The 20,194-nt window shown below is 43.8% G+C and overlaps 1 protein-coding gene across 3 annotated transcripts in view; it reads left to right on the top strand.

Annotated features, from left to right (window-relative positions):
• Window positions 1–8,501: 8,501 nt before the first annotated feature.
• EPHB6 (EPH receptor B6) overlaps window positions 8,502–20,194 on the top strand; it is a 66,625-nt gene continuing 54,932 nt past the window's right edge. For 2 of the 3 annotated variants that reach the window (XM_040056015.1, XM_040056013.1), the window contains exon 1: window positions 8,700–9,112. The gene's annotated coding sequence lies outside the window, so the exon portion shown is untranslated. Of the gene's footprint in view, window positions 8,616–8,699; window positions 9,113–20,194 lie in introns of those variants that run through there. The other variant, XM_040056014.1, reaches the window with a different exon arrangement.

Genomic DNA, 20,194 nt, shown 5'->3' with positions numbered 1-20,194 from the left:
CTGGGCACACTCCCAGCTCCTGCTCAGCCACACCCCCAGGTCCTTTTATGCTGGGCCACATTCCTTTCACTCTGTTGCAAGCCTGTTGCTCTGCAAGTTGTGACCCAAGTGCCGGACTCCGCACTCGGCCTCACTGAACCTCACTCATTTGGCCTCAGCCCACGGATCCAGCCTGTCCAGTTCCCTCTGCAGAGCCCTCCTGCCCTCCAGCAGATCAACACTCCCACCCAGTTTGGTGTCTCCTGTGAACTGACTGAAGCTGCCTTTGATCCCTTTGTCCAGATCATCAGTAAAGATATTACGCAGGACTGGCCCCAATACTGAGCTCACCAGTGACCAAATGCCAATTGGACACAACTCATTCACCACCACTTCCTGGGCCCAGCCAGTTTTTAACCCAGTGAAAAGAATACCTGTTCAAGTGATAAGCATCCAGTTTCCTCCCCAAAAGTGTTGTGGGAAATGGTGTCAAAGATTTTACTGAAGTTCAGGTCGAAAATAACATCCACAGCCTTTCCCTCATCCATTAAGCAGGTCACCCTGTCATGGAAGGAGATCAGGTTGGTCAAGCAGGACCTGCCTTTCCTACATCCATGCCAGCTGCGCTTGAACCCCTGGTTGCCCTGCACATTCTGTCTGATGGCACTCAGGATGAGCTGTTCCTTGACCTTCCCAGGCACTGAGCTCACCCTGTCAGGTCTGTAGCTCCCTGGATCCTCCTTCTGGCCCTTCTTTTGGATGGGTGTCACATTTGTCAGCATCTAGTCAACTGGGCCCTCCCTGGCGATCCAGGTCCCTCAGGTGGATCCCGTCTGGATCCAGGGCCCTGTGTGTGTGTCTGAGTGGTGCAGCAGGTCACTGAGCATTTCCTTTGGATTGTTGGAGGTGCATTCTGCTCCCTGTCCCTGTCTTCCATCTCAGAGAGCTGGGTACCTGGAGCACAACTGTTCTTGCTATTAAGGACTGAGGCAAGGAAGGTCTGTGATGTACCTTTTCCTCATCCTGTGTCACTACATTTGCCCCTGTAGCATCCAGGAAAGGATGGAGATTCTCCTTAGCCCTCCATTTGTTGCTGATGTATTTATAGAGACATTTTTATTGCCTTTTCATTCCACTGAAATTATATGAAGCTGCGTTAGGGGAAGTTTACATTGGACATTAGGAAGAATTCCTTCACTGAGAGCACTGGAACATGCTCCCCAGGGAAGTGGTCTCAGCCCCAAGCTTGTTGGAGTTCAAGGAGCACTTAAGTCATATGGTTTAGATTTAGGCAGTCCTGTCAGAAGCAGGGGGTTGGACTCAGTGGTCCTAATGGGTCCCTTCCAAGTCAAGATATCCTGTGATTCTATAATTCTCTGGTTCAGGGTGATAAGCAGGAGAGCTGATGTGATTGTAATAATTACTCCCAAATGATGAAGAGAGGCGGTTATTCATTGCTTTTGTTACCTTCAAGGTGCTTACTCACCTTCTGCAGCTGCGCTGCCTAGTGCATAGGGGGTTTACTCTTTGCATGTTACCCTGTGGCTAAACCTGTGTGACTTCACACCTCTACACCCTCAGTGTTTTCCAGGTTTACTCAACAAGGGCATTTCAACAATTTCTGGAGGCATTTTCAGGTTTAGCTTTATTTTCTTGCATAGTTTCTTAGTGATTTTCTTTCTTTCTTTTTGCAGCTTTATTTTTGGTGGGAAGAGAACAGTTTCATACACAGACCGCAACAGCAAGGGGTACTGAAAACACATCCCTGTTACGGGATACTCAATTTCAAAGGCGTCATACACTGGGGACTGGCATATGTCCACTTAAAACAAACATCAACTCTCTTGACTGTCCCTCCCCAACCTGTACACCCTTTGCCTTCCCATCCATCTTCTAGCTGTAGCATTTTATTCAATTCCATAAAGTCTCCTACATGTACACCAAAATTGTGCATTTCATTTTTGATGAATTAGTTTTCAGACAGATCAGGTCCTTGATCCAGATCACTGCACAATTTTTTCCTCATAGCACTGGGAAGGTGATGAGGAAAGGGCAGAGAAAAAAAGGAATGTAAGGTTATCTGTCTCAGCAGAGGTTCGTGTACTTGTGGGGTTGAAATATCTATGGGACTACAACTTTAGAAGTAAATTCCTATTTTGTACTACAATGCTTTTAGACTGTTTTCTATAAATATGAACTTCTGGGTTCCTGAATATGCCAGTCTGTGCATGGGAGATTGAATGAGAAATTAATTTTTCTGTTGAGATGTTTCCATATCATACAAGTAATTAAGCATTCCTTGGGGAAGAAACTGGCACCCAGGCAACAAACTGAGACCCAGGAACTGCCAGGATACAAACCAGTTCTGTTCATGAAACACTTTTTCTGCCAGGAGATGTATCCAGCCATTCATTCCCTTCTCTGAAAAACTCCTGAAATAATTACATTAAGTGGAGTTTCATGCTAAACAAAATTGTTTTAACACTTCCCACGTTCTTTTTTCTCCCTGAAAAAAAAAAAAAAAATCATTTTATTCCCAACTAAATTTGTAGTTCTCCTTTCCTACTCATTTTTCAGCCAAGAGCTAAATGAAAAAGGCAGTCATTTATGTAACCCCTTGTTGCAAGTTTCAGCAGGCTCAGACCTTTACTGATGGATGTGGACATAAGAGTGGCACCAGTCACCCTCTTTGGCAGCCAAAAAGAAAAATCCTGTGGGTGCCTCATGTTCTCTCACAGAAGCTCAGCTCCATTCCTTTCAGCTTCCTGAGGGTGTGAAGCCTTCACCTCTCTGCCTTTCAGTGCCAGTAATTTAATGTCCTTATTTTTCTACTGGGCTTCAAAGAGTAAGTTGTATGTTATGTGATCTTTTCAGCAGGGCAATTTCGCTTAAATCCCAGGGCACTTAGGAAGTGCAACTTCCCTTTCCATCTACATAACTGTTGGTCCATTTTTTCCACTAGAGCATAAGCATGCAACTGAAAACAACTTTTTGGAATCTTCTGCAGCTTTCTGGAGTCATTCTTCAGATGGACAATTGTCACTCGAATCTAGCACAGACCTCCTTAAAGTATGGAATATTTCCAAACACTCTTATGGAAGCAACAGAACAGTAGGATAATTACAGTTTACTTGAGCCCCTCTTCCTTCCAAGTCAAACAGACAATACTGAAAAAAATACAGTGGCACTTTGTCTGTGCTATTCCAAAAGGAGCTTGGAGTTTCTGGTTTTCACAAGGAGAAATTAGAAGCTTCATGCTTGGTCAAGGACTGTGGTTGCAGCACACATCCAAAGGAAGTGAGTGAAGCTTGGATCAACACGGATCAGCAGATAGACAGGGCTAGTCTCAGGTGCTTTATAGAATATAGAGAAGACTGTAAAACATACAAGTTCACTACTTCAATAGCTTTATATAAAAGATATACCTATACATTCAAACTTTCTAGGGAATTCATAGGACTTTAATAACAATATACACAGGATAAATATACATGTCTTTAACTGCACATTTCTGTTCCTGGGCCGTGGCTATAGAGCTCATGAATTTTACTTTTTCTTCCTTTGGCAGCTTCAGAAACCCTGTAGTGTCTCATGTTCCAGTAAGCAAAAAATTAATTTACAAGGTCTGGGCATTCAGGTAAAATCTAGTAGCAGTATTGAACTTACACAGCTGGATTGCAGGTCTGCACAGAATTGACTAAATAGTGTCCAGTCCCAGCAAGGAACAAGGCTTAATGTAAAACCAGCCATGGATTTTTAAAGTCCCCCAAATCCTGGTCCACAGCATAAATGACTGTTTTTCCCTCTGGGTGTTAGCATGATAAACACTGGCACTCAGTCTGTGTGATGAGTGTGTTAGAACGCTCAGGTTGCATAGGTAGGGTGCTGGAGAATGCAAAGATAAACAGACATTTAGACTTGTAGCTCTGGTGAACTGGCACAAGTCTAGCTGTTTCTTCGCCTTTGAGACTGTCATGAAAATTTGCAACTAGCCCGTGCCAACTGAGGAGAGAGGTTAGGATGCAAAGCATAGAATTACAATGGGCAAATGTTCATTCATGTGCATAAGGTGTCCCAGCCAAATTGGGGCAACCTAAATGTGGTTTTACACACAATTCTTATGCCCTTCAAACATTCAGGTAATACATGATTTGACTAATCACTTACACCCACACTACTGATTATTAATAACAGTAAATCTCTGCAAAGCACCTGTATTTTTGCAGAATTCTTACTGCTTATCTGTTGATCCAGACATCCCTGGAGTTGGTTTTGCTTAATTACTTGCTCTGATGCCAGAAGATGCTGGGAAGATGTGGTCTAGGATGCTGCTGTTATCTTGGTTGTCAAAGTCCATATTTCCAGGACAAGGTCACCCTTTAGTTTCTTTTACTTAAGCAGGAACAATACTAACTTCAGTAAAATTCCACAGCTTTGTGACAATACAGTGCATAATGTGAACTAATATATGTTAATAAAATTAATACGCTGTTACACTATAAACATTGCTTGATATAATAGTCAAAGAAGATAATTTTCATAACAACTGTTACACATACTTAACGAAAATATTAATTAAAAGTACAGGTGGGTGAATACTCAGCTAATGTAGATTGGCATTTATTTCCATTAAAGCTCAAAACCAAAGCTCTAAGCAGAAATGCATGATGGCAAAGAAGGAACAAAGCAGAGAATAATCCTGGTCTGTAAGCAGAAGAACACTGCTTGTTTCAAGGGATAACTGAGACTCAGAAGCCTTCTTGCTGGTAAAAAAAAATCTCATTAGTTGTGATAAAGATTAAAAAAACAGGAAATTTAAAAAGCATGACTGTATACTGGTGGTTGCCAAGAGCCAGTGTGGAGACTGTAAAGGTGCAGGGTCTTTTTTTTCACATTCCATCTTGAGCTGCCCCTCAGTCCTCTGCGCTTCTGTGCTCTCCCAATTTATCTTCAGTTATTTCTTATGAATTTTCTACAAGCTTCTATTCCTTCTGTGCCAGGTTTTCTTAGGGAGAAAATACCTTTGTACTTCACTAAACACAACAACAAACAAAACAACAAGACTTTGGATATAGGGTATCCAGAAGGATATTACAAGGTTTTAGTTTACTGATCTGAATGATTATTTTTCAGAAATCTGTGAAGGAAAATGTGCTATTTCAGACAGTTGCAGTGATAAATCTGCTCTTGAAAAAAAATCTTCTTGAAGATTTTATCCACAAAATAGTTCTGCTTCAAAACTGCTTGTCAAACATGTTCTCTCATGTATAAATAGTACCCTTCTTATTCTTTCCTCTGCCTGATATTCTATTTGCTGTTCCCAGCTCCTCCCTTTCTTCTTCACATCCCTTTCTTTCCTTGTCTGTCTTCTACAGTCGCTCTTTATGTATCTTGCTTTCTCTACCTCTCTCTCCCACCTCTCTCACTCTTACCCTCCTTCTTCTCTCTTTCTTTGAAACTCTATTCCCCTTGTCTTAGCCTCACCCCTCCCTTTTATCCTCCTCTGATATTCTCTCATGGGTGGTTTTCTTCTCTTTGGTTTGTGTGGTCTGCCCTGCACATTCCAATTCTTTTCTCTTCAAGACCTAACACGTTTCACACAGTGAGGAGAGTATTTGAGAAATGAATTATGCTTTGCTGCTCTGACCATTGTTTTGATAACTGCAACTTTAAATATTACAAGATCTCTTTTTGTGTCTGGACATTTGAAAGTCACTATTGTGGGGAATCGTGTCTATAAAATGAATGTCTGCCTGTGTAATTTGGAGTACATGATTGCCTTTATCAGTGTCTCTAAACTTTCTTGATCACGTATGCCTCTTGGTAAAAGGCTTTAGCATACACCCCCGTTATACATATATTTACTTATTTATAAATTATGTACTACTGAGGTTCTATTACTTTCCTCCTGCACACCAGTGGGTTGCCTTGCACCCTTTGGGGTGCATGCACCCCACTTTGGAGATCACAGCTCTCTATCGCACAGGCCACACTGTTGCACAAGATATGCTGGTTTTGTCACATTTAAGATCCTCCTGAGAATCTGGTACATGCATACTAGCTTGGGATTGAGAGCTTTTTCTTCTCTGTTTCTGTCATGTCAGCTGTGGTTGTTTATATATTGAGAGGGCTGTTTTTCTGGTAGGGTGTGATAATTTGCCTAGCAGAGGGAGATTTCAAGAAACTAGGTTTGGGTTTTTTTGTTGTTTTTTTTTAAGATAAAAATTCTGCAGCACTGCAAAATGCTGCAATATTGGAGAAAAAACATTTAAACACTGATGTAAAAATTAATCCCTCATAAAAGATTGACTGTCAGCTCGCCTTTCACCAGGTGAGGTTTTAAAGAGGGTTTGGCTGCTGCATGTGCACGCGTGCACAGGAACTTTTCTCAGACTTCCCCATTCAGTATAGCAGTTCGCTCATGCTTGGCTTTCATTCCACAAGGAGGAGGAGGAGGAGGAGGTTTTGGGGGGAATATTCCGTTACCATAAAGGGGAGGAAGTGTTTCTGCAGCTATTGAACAAAGCAGCTAGTTAACCTCTTTCCCGACCCCGGTGCAATGGTACAGTCCCACTGCTCCTTTCTAGGGGCCAGATGCTCCTCATAGTAGTAAAATTAGGAAGAAAGGAAAACATATGTGCAAAAATTTACTACCCAGCTGAGTAAGGACCAGATTCCAGAAAGAGCTGAATACCTGCAATTTCTCCTAAAGTAAATTTCTTTTAGGATCAGATGGGGGGGAGGGAGAGGGAGGGAAGTTGGAAGGAAAGAGGTCTGTTGTAATTGGTGTCTAGAAACCCCCACAGAGAGGATTAAGAAAGAAACTATGCTGTCTGGGAAGAAGTAGGTATTTGTGTTACTCTGCATATATACAGAACTGCTAGAAAAGGCTGTGCACTGTGGAAACTAGCTCTAGCTTTTTGAACACTGAAATGTGTCACTGTCTGCTGATGGAACTTCTTTTAAGCAGAACTTTATTCAATCTGCTTTTTCCTTTTGTACATGTACCAGTGTCTTACATGGAAGAGAATCACAGTCACTTTCTATTGTGTACATGTGAAGCTCGTACTTCAGACCAAAAGGAGTTACTTTGGGAACAGAAGCCCAAAATTCTGCTCTGTGTTATCACAGAAGTATTTATGAATTGTAAGGCACTGAGTTTTGATATCTTTTCCGTTCAGTCCTAATGCACGCTGTGTTTAGCTCACTGCACCCTCCCTCGTTTTCTGCCTCTTGGCTGTGTAACTCACTGAATAGTGGGAATGAGCAGAGGGTAATGCTGTATGCCTCATCCGCTGGCATTTCTATGTATTCAGCCCAGTGACATTTGCAGAATGAGTAGGTAGACTCTTGTTCTTGCACTAGCAGGAAACAGGAGAAAGATTCTTCAAGAAAGATGCTTTCAGTCCTTTTGTTTCCACATTGGAAGGTGAAGTTCTCCTTTGGAAGAACTGAGAAACCCTCTTTGATTCACCTATACAATTGAGGTTTGTCATTACCTAGAATCAAGGAAGCACCTCGCCTCTGTGACATTTCACAGAAGTAGGTTGGAAGGGATCACAGGAGGGGTCATCTGCTCCAACCTCCCTGCTCAAGCAGGGTCATCCCAGAGCACGTGGCACAGGATAGTGTCCAGGTGGTTCTGGAATATCTCCAGTGAGGGAGACTCCACACCTTCTCTGGGCAATCTGTCCCAGTGGTCTCTCACCCACACAGTGAAGATGTTCTTCCTCATGTTCAGGTGGAACTTCCTCTGTAGCAGTCTCCACCTGTTGCCTCTTGTCCTAGCGCTCGGCACCACTGAGAAGAGCCTGGATCCACCCTCGACACCCTCCCTGTGGATTCTTACAGACACTGCTGAGCCCCTCTCAGACATCTCTTCTAAAGGCTGAACAGGCCCAGCTCCCTCAGCCTTTCCTCGTAAGAAAGGTGCCCCAGACTCTTAGGAATCTTTGCAGCCCTTCACTGGACCCGCTCCTGAACTCCATGTCTCTCTTCAATGAGGAGTCCAGAACGGGACACAGCAGTCCAGAAGCACCTCACCCGGGCTGAGTAGAGAGGAAACATTGGAGGTGCAGTACAAGTGAACACAGATGCACGAACTTGAGCCTGGGATATGCAGACCAACAGGAGATGGCACACAGTAACATGCATTTCAACAATACCAAGAGAGACTGACCAAGGATCAGTCTTGTCCTTGGTCACACCGTCCTTCCTGACCTGAACCTGGCAGGGGTAGGGGCTGGGGCAGGGGCTTGGGCAGGGGCTGGGGCAGGGGCTTGGGCAGAGGCTGGGGCAGGCGCAGCTGCGGCCCCGCTCGGGATCCCCGGAGAGCCGGCGGTGAGGGAAGACCCTTTTGGAAAATCCCCCTCTGGAAGAGGCTGGGTGGGGGAAGCGGGAGGGGTTCGGCAGCGCAGCCCGGGATCGCGGAGGGAAGCCGGTGCCGCCCAGCGACCCGCCCAGCGAGCGGCTCCGAGGGGAGGCTGCCGGCGGCCCGGGAGGCGGCGGGGCGTGCGGCACAGGGGATGGCGATGGCCGCGGAAGTGACAGGAGCGGCTGCAGCCGCCTCGGAGTGCGGGATCTCGCAGCGCCCCCACCCCCATTTGCCGTCGCTGGGCTTCTGCGAAGGAAAGCAGGTCGGGGGGGCGGAGAGAGAATGGAGGAGGGGCACGGCGAGGAAGGGAGGGGAGGGAGGGGGGAGAGAAAGCGAGAGAGAGAGAGAGAGAGAGAGAGAGGAGCCCGGAGAAAGGGACAAGGCAGATCCTGGGAAGCGAGAGGAAGAGAGACTCCCGCAGGAGGGGCAACCTGGGCGGGGAGAGGACATTCCCAGTGAAGGGCCTGGAGGGGAGCGCAAGGATCGGGACCGCTCACAAGCATCCGACTTGTTGAAAGACGTCGAGCGAGGCCAGAGGCTGTGCCCGGGGCCGGGGGACAAAGCGGCGTTGGGCGCGGAGCGAGAGGGAGCTGGCGCTGGCCCGCCGGGATGGTGCAACTCGCGCGGTGAAAATGGTCTTTGTCCAACTTTTCTGATGCCGGGAGGCCGGGCGGCACGGCTCTAGCGGGAAGGGCTCCTGCGAACACTGCTCGAGTAATGCTGGGAAGTGTAGGGGGTGTTGCTGGAGTCCTGCACAAGGTACCGTGGCGGGCGGGCGAGGGAGGGCGGGCATTGTGAGTGCGGCCGGAGCGCTCGCAGCGAGCGGGACGTGGTCGCGGGTAGCCGCGGGTCTCTGCCATCCGGGGGAGGGGGCACAGAACGAACGAGGACTACTTCGAAAGGGGTTCAAACTCCTCAGGCGATGTTTTTTTCCTCCTTTCCCGGTGTGCGCTGTTCAAAGGCTGCGTTCCCGGGACCCTCCCCCGAGCGCGCCTCTGCTGTCAGGTGCCGGCTGTGGGCACGGGGAGGACAGATGTGGGGAATGGGGTCACGGCCTCTCCGCTCACGGGGATTACCATCACCCCCAGAGCCCTTCCACACCGCCGTGGTGCGTTCGGTCTGCTCCCGTGAGCGGTGTTTCCCTTCTCCCTAGCCCCCTGAAGAGCCCTAGGGAATCGCTGCCTTTGAAGTCTCTGAAGTCGGGTCTGATGGATGCTGGTGTGGGTTCCCGATCCTCGTGGAACGACACAAGGGAGGCTGTGTGGCCTTGCCTGTGGGTAGGGTGGCTCAGCGCTCTTGTGGGGGACAGATGGCTGTATGAGTGCTTGTGGCAGAGAAAAGCCATGTTAGGCTATTTTTCAAGGAGATGATGCAAGTTACTACTACTCAAGCTAAATAAATCTGTGAATGTGGGAGGGGCTGTTGTGATGGGTAATTTTAATTTTGCCTTTTGTGGGATCCACTGAGATGATTTCACTTACTCTGAAGTTTCCCTTGCTATTACCACACTCATTTGGCTGGGGAGGAGAGTGAGTATCACCTGCCTTTTCTACAAGTTCCAGAAATCAGAGAGTAAGGATGGGGAAGCAAATCTCACAAGGGGCATCCTTCAACTAGCAGTGGTACCAAGTCATGCAGATTCACAACGAATTAGAGTGAGAGGACAAATGGGAACAACAAAGTCAAGGAGAGTTAGCTGCCACCAGCCACATCTGTTAAAGAGACAAATCTGTAGCCTGAGCTGCAGTGAAGGAGGAGGCTTCCTCTTTCATTGTTATATAGGTTCTAATCCGAAACATGGAACTGGATGTGGGTGTACCTCTTGTTTAGTCACAGCTGATCCACCTGCCCTAAGCCATTACTACAAGATTTATTGACTATTTTTAGATATTTCTTCATTCCTGGTTTGAAATAATTTTAATGCTGATGTTCCTTTGGGAGAAGGAAAGAAAAAGGTAGTCCGCAATCTAATAATCCTTCTCTTTTGATGCGACCCCATCTCATTGCAGAAAAAAAGTACTGTTTTTCTCTAGAAGTTCATTCCCTAAATTCAGCACCTTGCACTACTTCAGTGTACTTTGCTAATGTATTGATGGGCTTCGGATAACTGCACATAGTTGCATTCTTTCCTTTACTACCTTTTGCATGTATGCTGTTTTAGCCAAATTACACATGTGTAGTTTTTAACTCCTTGACTTGCGTGCCCCTCTAGCCACTAAACATTTTTACTTGTCTTCTGACTTCTCTCCTATTTGACATTCTTGCACTTGCACTGAGCTGCTCAGAATGGTTTGCATGGCCATGTGTTTTGATACTTGGAAATAGCATCACTTTGGGGTACTGGATATTGTATGAAGTAGGATTATATCTTTTGAATTTAATCACTGAAACCCCACAGAAAGTGATGTTTTCTTGCATTCTTCTGAAGTTCTCAGCTCTTCCAAGCTGTTATCTGTGGCATGAAGAGCTTAGGCTGTGGAGATGTTTTGGAGGGGGTTAAGGAGGAGATGTCTGTTCTCTTTTCATTTGCCCAAGGCTGCTACTGTCTTTGCCTTCTGTATTTTACTTGGAGGCTGACCAATGGCATAGTGTAAATCGCTTTTTGAGGGGAAGGCAGCTGGTGGCTCCAAGGAGACAGCTGCTTATTCTCCAGCGTACTCCCCATAGGCTGCCAGCAGATGTGTCTGACAGGGGAGCTGATCCCTCAGTCCCTTGGGAGTTGTCTCCTTTATGCCTGTGCAGATCCACTGTGTACATCCCTCTTTGTGCCCAGGTGCAGATGGCTTCCCCTTCTCCTCTCTGATATTGCGTGTGCCATATGCAGAGAATCATGTAAGAGATGAGTGTATTTTCTTCCCCCCTTATCTTGTGTGCCTCCAATTAAGACAGTTTTGTTTTTTGGCCAACTTTCTCTGAATTGTCAGAAGATTTATGCATGCTTTTCCTTTTGTTCAGGAATGCTCCTCTCTCCAGATCTGCTCTCCCTAAAACCTCAGTTTCCATGTATTTCATTACCCATCAGCAGTCCCTGTGAAGAGGGTTAACCTGAAGTCCCTCCAGAGTAGTGCAGAGTACTTTTGGAGCACACTTAAGGTTGCACAATATATTTTTGTTTTTCATTTCTGTGGCCATATTGCATATGTTTACTGCACACATAAACAATAGAAGGTGGAAGAAGTACAAATTGGTGTGTGTGGTCAAGCTAGAGCTGTATAATGTCATTTAGCCACCAGACAAGAGGGCAGTATCTTCTAAAAAAGTGCTGTCATGAAAAAGTATTTATTAAGAGTATTCCAATATTTTGGTCATAAACATGTGATGATTTTTTTCAAAGAGCTCAAAGACTTATTTCTGTGAAAAGCTGATGAAAGGTTTAGGGGGAAACTGATGATCCTCTATAATATTGTCATTATTTAGTCTTGTTTGCTGTTGCTTTTTTTCCTTAAACCTCAATTAGCATTATATTGCTGTTACATCTTACGGTTGATTTTGATTTTGTTAGAAAGTTTTGGATCACCTTACAGAAATACAGGTAAGGTATTTCTTCCAGCTACCGACTCCACACATTCAGCAGTTTTCCAACACATTATGACCTTATCCTTTAGCTTCTACCTGATACATCTTGGGCTGGGTATCACTCTTCTCTCCATATTTGCTCTTTGGCAACCCTGAAGTGTCATGGGCTTCAAGGGTGTACACAAGTGTAACACAGGTGTATTTTGTAAATAATTCTGTAGAAGTTGTACAACAGCAAACTTGCCCTCTTTCTCCAGTGCTGCCAGCTGTGCTACGTAAACAGACCCCCAAAAGGATAAAAGCTCCTTGATTGCTCACGTCAGCCGTAGCAGTCAAACATGAGAGCCACAAATCTGAGTAAGAAAAAGCCATTTCACATCGTCACTCTTCTCACACTTGATTTATACAAGGAGTCTTAAACTTCACCAAGAGGAACTGCACTAGTACTTTCCTGTCAGACGCAAGTGTTGCACTTTCAAGAAATACTCTTCTGCCACCAGAAATAGAATTTTATCAGAAGTGTACTCTTAATATATGTTGTGTTTTAAAAAATGCACTTAAAATGTGTGTACTTTTCGGAGATCCTGGCACATTATTTTATACTGAAGGCGCTGTCTTGCCTCTTAAAAAGTCACCATGAAGCAAGCTGATGCTTCTCTCACAGAGGTCCTACATGATGATTGTTCTTGAGACCACTTCTGACTAAAGCTCTTCTAGTTGCTGTTTTCAATTTTCCGTGCCTGCAGAGGCCCCTCTGCATTCTGCTGCTCAGGCCTCCTTGTCAAGAAGATTTTTGTTCAGACATTTCACGTGCACACCCCCACTCTCGTATGCACGCGCGCGTGCGCATGCTCCTGTGTGCACACAGCTACGGGCAAAGAGCGGAAAAAAGGGTTGTCCTGGCAGTAGAGAAGATGCTGGGTACTGTAAGAACACAGCCTATCCAGCCTGAAAACTACTGTCTTACATAAGAAAGCTGGATCCTTAAGGTCTTGATTCACCTTAGGATGGAAATTCTCGCCAGCCCAGACCTGCTCGTTGAAACATACATGACTTCATTTTCAGACAGGCTTTTTTTTTTTCCCTGCCTCCTTAAGCTTGCCAAGTAAATGATTCCTCTGCTGATTCTGCAGTTTCCAAGTACGGTTTTTTGCTCTGTGCCATGTCTCTGGAAAACATCCAACGTGTCTAAATCATGTAATTAAACCCTAGAAGCTAAAGACTGAGAACTACTGACTCTTTGTAAGATATTTCTGTTTTAGCATACTGATGTTTCTCCAAGTTACTGTAAAGCTTTCAAAGCTCCCTAAATGACCTGATCTCTCTCCCACTTACTGCAAAACACTCACATGATATGAATCTGTTTGGCCCAGCTGACCACTTCAGAGGCAGTGTGTAGGATACAGACGCCTGTGTGGAAGCCTTTAGCATCAAGCTTACCACAGGTTCTCTCAGATCCTGGGGATGTCTGCAAATGGAAGCATGGTTCCTTGGCAGAACTCTCTTAGCTTCCTAACTATTCTCTGAGAAGGGAGTGGGGATGTCACAAGAGGGACAATACTACAGAGATATCTGGGCAGGTTTTGAATAATTTCGGTTTGGAAATTCACTGTTTATGAGACTCTTTGAATTTCCAAATGTTAGGTTTCACTCACAGCTAGGATCAATTTCATTCCAGTACGCAGAATCTGGAATGCTTTCTGCACCAGGAAGATGTTTGAAATTACTCCTTTTTGGATTTGAGCCAGAAAGAAGCTGCTGGAAACACAGCTGGATTGGGATGTGTGCCTGCAGTTGTCTCCCAGATGGTCCCTTCCCTTCCTAATGTCAGTAGTCTTTCAGCTGGTGCCAGCAGCAGTGGGGATGCAAATACATACTGACATTTTCACTTTTAAGTGAGTTTGCTAATCCTTTTTGGTGCATGTGTTGTCCGTAAAGGGGCTACCACATCAGCAGTTACCACTGCTATCACTGTGGTACCAGGAACGGCGTAGTTGTGTTGGGGAATGTTTGTTTCGTTGCTGATGCAGAGGATCTCAGTGGTCTTCTCCTCTTCCAGTATCTAACCGTGTTAGATATACATAAAGATGCAGTACCATGTGATGTGAGAACAAATTCTGGTGACTTGAGTATAAATCAGCAGTCTGTTAAAATCTAGGGGATAGATAGAGGCTTGACAGAGGGAATTTTCTTAATTTGCACGTGCCTTGTTCTGCTGGGACATGTATGTGGAGTCAGATGCTGAAGAGTAATTAGTCTTCATTTCAAGCCTTACTGTAGCTACCTTTTTGCTTGGGGCCCCGGGCTGAGCACCAGAAAGACATTTGGTGAAATAACGTAATGGGAATGATGCATGACTTGAGCTCCTTGTCTCAGTCAGAAGTCTTCTTAACTCAGACTGCAGGAATGGTGTTGACAGTTGTGTGTTTCTCATGGATAATTGTACCAGTCTTGAATTAGAAGTGGCTCTGGATGGTCTCAGAGACCTGCAGGTTCTTGGAAGAACTAAGGATGTCTTCACGTAGAAGATGGAGGGCCATGAAGGGAGGACCAGAGAAGGCCAGGAAGAGGGGTGAAGCACCTCTCCTGAAGACAAGCTGAGAGTGCTGGGATTGTTCAGACTGGAGAAGAGAAGACTCTGGAGTAACATTATTGTGGCCTTCCAGTACCTAAAGGGGATATAAGAGAGCTAGAGAGGGGCTTTTGGCAAGGGCATGTAAGCAATACATCTGCGAAAGACTTCAGATTTCAAGGGTTGGTGTAGAGGAGGGAATTCTTTACTCAGAGAGGGTGAGGCACTGGTATGTGTTGCCTGTAGAAGCTCTGGATGCCCCATCCCTGAAGTGTTCAGGGCCAGGGGCTTGAAACAACCTGGTCTAGTAGAAGGTGTCCCTACCCATGGCAGGAGGATCAGAATTGAATGGTCTTTAAGGTCCCCTCCAACCCAAACAATTCTGTGATTCTGTGAAGTCAAATTAGTGACTGGATCCCTGTTACCTGAAAAAAATAGCTTAAAAAATTGTCTCCTAAAAAGATTCTTTTGATCATGTCTAATGGGTTACCCCACAAAAAGTGTGTGTGATGACAGAGTGTAAAGAAAGCAAATCAGTCTTTGGAAACAGAGTAAAAATAAAAATGTTGAATTCTTTAAAAGAATTAAGCTAAAACAGATCTTAATCTGTTTGATTAATTAACACCTACTGGACAGTCCTAATTGAAAGGATCAGAATAGGCTCCGTTGAGTAGTTGTACATTGCCTACTTCTCTTGGCTGATAGTCTGACTGGGCCACTCTGTATAATAGTGCTGAAAAGAGTTGTGAGTGTGGAAATCGGAGTGGGAAGGGGGAACTTGCCCTAAACCCTCAGAAAGTTCTTTTAAAATTAGTTTTTAGGTTTGTTGTGGTTTTTTTTAAGGCTTAGCTTTCCCCTCCTCCACCCAGATCATAGCAGATCAGCCTGGCATTCTCTACTTTTTTTCTTTAGAGCCTCTGAACCTGTGGTGTTGAAATTGGACAGTCCCTGACTTTATGGCACTAATGCAAATGCCCTGAGACTATTTGTGTCTGGCTGTGTGAACTTCTCTGCCACAGCACTGATGAACTGGGAGCTCAGTGAAGAGCAACAGAAGTGATTAGGTGACTATAGGGAATTTTTAAAATGCTATTAAAAAGCACTAGCTTACTGATGAGTGAAAAGGGTTAGCTCTGGAGTAGCTAGAGTGCCTAAAAGACTGTTGACAGGATCCTAGGCAATGTGCTGGCCAGAGTAAAACGGCTGGCTCAAATTGCCCAGAGTAGATAGGTTTGGGTTCAGTATTAAGGTGTGGTTTCTTCCAGTAAAGGTTCACAGTGATTGTAGAAAGTCATGGCAGCCCTATTGCTAATGACATTTAAAAATATGACTAGGGAAGCTTAAAGAAATACACCAACAAAAATCCTGCAGTTGACCAGGGACTGTAGGCCAGATGTTGTCTAAATAAAGGAGCCCATCCCCCTCATTTCATTTCTATTATTATAGTGTTACCAACAACTGGGGGAGGGACTACCTTCCTGACAGAAAATGTATCTTGGATCTGCTCTGTTATGACCAAGACTGGTTGATATCCAAGGAAAGGAAGTGGAGTATTGTACTCACTCCATTTTTAATGTAATCCTTTGGTTTTGAGGTTGGACATGCATGTAACAAGAGCAGTGAGCCCCAGCGTCAACACTAAAATATAAATAAGCCTTTGAGACACTGAGGAGGCAGGATGAACTCTGAGATTTATGTGGTGTTGCTTTCATCTCTGGCACGAAAAATAATACAAGCATGCATTAGAAAGAGATGCTATGAGCCTGAAATATCTTTCTACTGTAACCTGCTTGGCCTTCCCTTTTCCTCTTAAGACTATTTCTGTTCTGCTGAAGTATTAGTGGCACATAATGTTCCCATTTCCTGAGGGTGAAAACATTGAACTGGAAATGCAGGATGGAGGAGGAGGAAAGGACTTGAGAACAAAATTGGCTGCTCTTCAGGCTCTGCCAGTGGCAAGTTCAAATTTTTGGTGGAGCTCTCTAACCCACTTTTGCTACACATGTGCTCCTTGTGATGCTTCTCTGAACTCAGGTAATTGTTCCAAGCAGTCATTGCTATTCATATCATCTCTTCTTTGCAGTCTTCATCTGACTTCTTTTCTTCAAGCTACCATTTCTGCTTCATTTCCCTCTTGATTGTCTCGTAGATGAGAGCCGATTTTGGGAAACCTGATTCCCAAAATCAAAGTGAAAACCTGGTTGAAACCTTGAATCATCACAAATCATTAGTGTTCTCTAAATAAATATCTAGATGTTGACAAAAGTTAAAAGAAACTTAAAGACCAAGTGAGATGTTTCTAAAGTCCAGCAGGGCTTCTGTAGTGTCTGTTCTTGTTACTCAGTTTGGTCATCTTAACAGTGAGACCAAGGAAAGACAACCGAGTCCGAATGAATATTATGGATTTCAAGACTGGAACTGAAGACAGCAAAACTGGAGAAACCATCTATTTTCTTAAAGTCGTTCCCGAATCAGTTCTAGGTCTCATAGTTCTTTGCTCTGTGTTTTCAAGAGATTTGCTGCCAAGGTAGCTCCCTAATTGCCTGTTACTGCACAGTCAAGTTAACACCACCTGCAAAAATTGTTGTAGACAGACTGTAGTAAGCATTGGTGTGCACTTCTCAGAGAAGTGCACCAGTGCAGTGCAGGGTTGTTTCGTGATGTTTTAGTACCTAACATGAACGTGAGACTCAGGCTAATGGTTGAACAGATGGAATCCCCATCTAGGCAAACAGTGGTCATAAAAGAATGGAGGCTGTGTGGTAGAGCACTTCTCTGAGCCATTTTCTCCCTCCCTCATAGCTTCCTAGTTTTGTGCATATATTTCCACATCAAACACTCTAATTTACGTGCTGGAGCTAAAGCTTGTATATTGTACAGCCTGTTGGTGCAGTCAGCAAAACATAAGGGAATCAGCTTGGCTGAATATAATTTTTTATTCTCACTACCATTCAGGGAATATGTTATGTTACAGCCCTCAGCTGGGGCAACCTCATGAACTCAAAAACTGATATTTGCAATTCTGTGGGGTTATAACTAGATGGAAGGTACCTGGTAATCATCTGCATGGAGTGAAGGTAGGAGTGTAGGTTTGGACAGCAAGGTCAAGGCAGTGAAAAAGTCAGTAAAGTGATTGTGCTTCAGTGCTTTTCTGCCTTGTTGTTTTACAAAGAAGCATTCTTGCTTCTCTTAACAGGAATAAAAACTGTGATGATAAATAATGCTAGTAATTAAATAGTTTTAAAAGTAGCCTCTATCTGCAAATGCATGAAGCCAACAATTTGTGAACCAAGCTCTGTGACAGCCCAAGGCTGTGAAACTGATTAAAATGGAAAAAAGTAGTTTTAATTAACCCTTAAATTATGAAGCACATTCTCTGAAAACCCAAGCTGCCTTACTGAAGCCAGAAAGGAGGTTAATAAAAAGAGCTGCACTTAAATTAAGATGCTTTAATATTATTAGTCCTTTCTCTAATCTGTTTTGAAATGACAGTTTCTCTCATGGAATGAAAGGCAATTTCAAAACGATGGGAATTCCCATAGAAGAGGAACATTATCTTTTAACCAGCTGTCTGTGCTGCCACTATATCCCAATAGACAACATAACCTTGGATACTGTGAATACGAATAACATGCATTTTCTGCTTATGCTAAGTGTTTCTTACTGTACAACCCTCATGAAGTCGAAAGCAAAATTAGAGATGAAGACAGTAAGCATATTTTTGCAAAAAAATGAAGTTCTTTACTGCAGCTGAAGAAAATATTAATCCTTACTAAAGGATTTTGCAAACTGGCCCACAATGAACTGTTTAAGAAAAGTATTTTCAGCTTGTTCTTTTTTTTGCCCCCATTGTATCTTTTGAGTGTTTGTACGTGGATCTTGGTTCATATATTTCTAGAGATGGCATGGAAGGCTGCATTCTGAAGTTACAGTGGGAAAAAGCATTAGTATAAAACATCTTTTCTTAGACTTATTCATATCTTAGTTTTGCAAGCCACTTTCACTTTTGCTCCTGCTCAACCCTTCGGGCCCTCGATTTCATTTCCAGTGTCCTGAGAGTGCCTTTAAGGCTGTTTTGCAGCTCTGTGTTTGAGTTGTCTGCAGATTTGCAGTTGCATTTGCCGACTTGGTCAGCAAATGTCAAGGTTATGTTTCTGATTTGTGGCATTGCTTGTCTGGCCATTGCAAACACTGTGCTTGGCTTCTTTACCACTTTCTTTACCACTTTCCACCCATCTGCAATCAGAACTTGGTATATAATAACTTTAATTTCACTCGGGGGAAAAAAAAAAAAAAAAAAAAAAAAAAAAAAAAAAAAAAAAAAAAAAAAAAAAAAAAGCATGATCAGCATTGCTGAGTAGATGAGAACATGATTTTAGGGACATTCTTTTTACGTCACTGTCATGGTTTAACCCCAGCTGGCAGCTAAGCAGCACACAGCTGCTCACTTAGCCCCTTCCCACCCTCCGTGGGATGGGAAGGAGAATCCGCAAAAGGTAAAAGACATGGGTTGTGAGAACAACAACGAGAACAGTGTAATAATTGGAATAAAATAATAACAATAATAATGGTGGTGATGATGGTGATGGTGACGATGATGGAAAGTAAAGAGAGAGAGAGAGAGAGGAGTAAGTCCCAGGTGATGCATGGTACAGTTGCTCACCACCCACTGTTGGATGCCCAGCACATCCCTGACCTGTGATCAAATGATCCAGGCCACCTCCCCTCTGTTTATGTACTGAGCATGACATTCCATCGCGTGGAATATCTCTTCAGCCTGTTCGGGTCAGCTGTTCCTGGCCAATGCTCTCTCCGAGTTTCTTGTCCATCTCCTTGCTGGCAGAGCATGGGAAATTGAAAACTTCTTGATTTAGAGTAAGCTCTACTTAGCAACAACTAAAACATCTGTGTTCTTAATAGTATTCTCAATCCAAAACACAGAACTGTGCCAGCTCCTACGAAGAAATTTAACTCCATCCCAGCCAAAACCAGGACAGTAACACATCCTTTTTTTAATAACCATTTGTGAAAATGTGTTATTTCCCTTCCCCTTTTAAATGCCAAAATAGGATGCATCTTTTTTCTTGTTTTCAGACAGCTTCTATAATAACATTTCAGTGAATTTTGGGGTGTGTTTGTTTAAACTTAAGTTGTATCAGAGAAGGAAGTGTCCATTTTCAAAGAATTTTTAGTATCACAGATTAATTTCACCTAGCAGTTAATAATGTGATGATCTTCAGGGATACTTGAGTCTGGAATTCTCAGCTTGAAATACTGTGCTTAGAATTTTGGAAATACAGCATTTTACACTGTGCTTGACAAAGGTTGGCTGCTGTGCCCTAGAGTTTGTGAATTACATATGGTTTTTTTCACTGAAGCCTTATGTCTTCCATTTGTACAGTTGAAAGTACAATTGTCAAAGATAAACTATACTTGAAGTTGATAACTCTGTGTTTATTTCCACATAGATAAAAGTGCAGGGATCTGTGCACAGTTGTACTGAAGGAAGTATCCTGAGAAATTAGAGCAAAATCAATAACAGGACAGTGAAACCAAACCCAGTGGGTACAGTTGTCACCTTCTCTTTCCATCAAGGAAGATAAATGTGATGGACAGCTGTTAATTCATTTCTCCCTGTTTGCACAGTCTCCTTTATTTACTGTATGAAAATTCAAAGGGAGTAATTTCTGTATCACTTCAATTTGTATTATATTTTAGAAGAGTTTCTATCTGGCAAGTAATGGATAACATGG

Source organism: Hirundo rustica, chromosome 2 (assembly GCF_015227805.2).
Source record: "Hirundo rustica isolate bHirRus1 chromosome 2, bHirRus1.pri.v3, whole genome shotgun sequence".
Lineage (NCBI taxonomy): Eukaryota > Metazoa > Chordata > Aves > Passeriformes > Hirundinidae > Hirundo > Hirundo rustica.
This window is presented reverse-complemented; position numbering and strand designations above follow the sequence as displayed.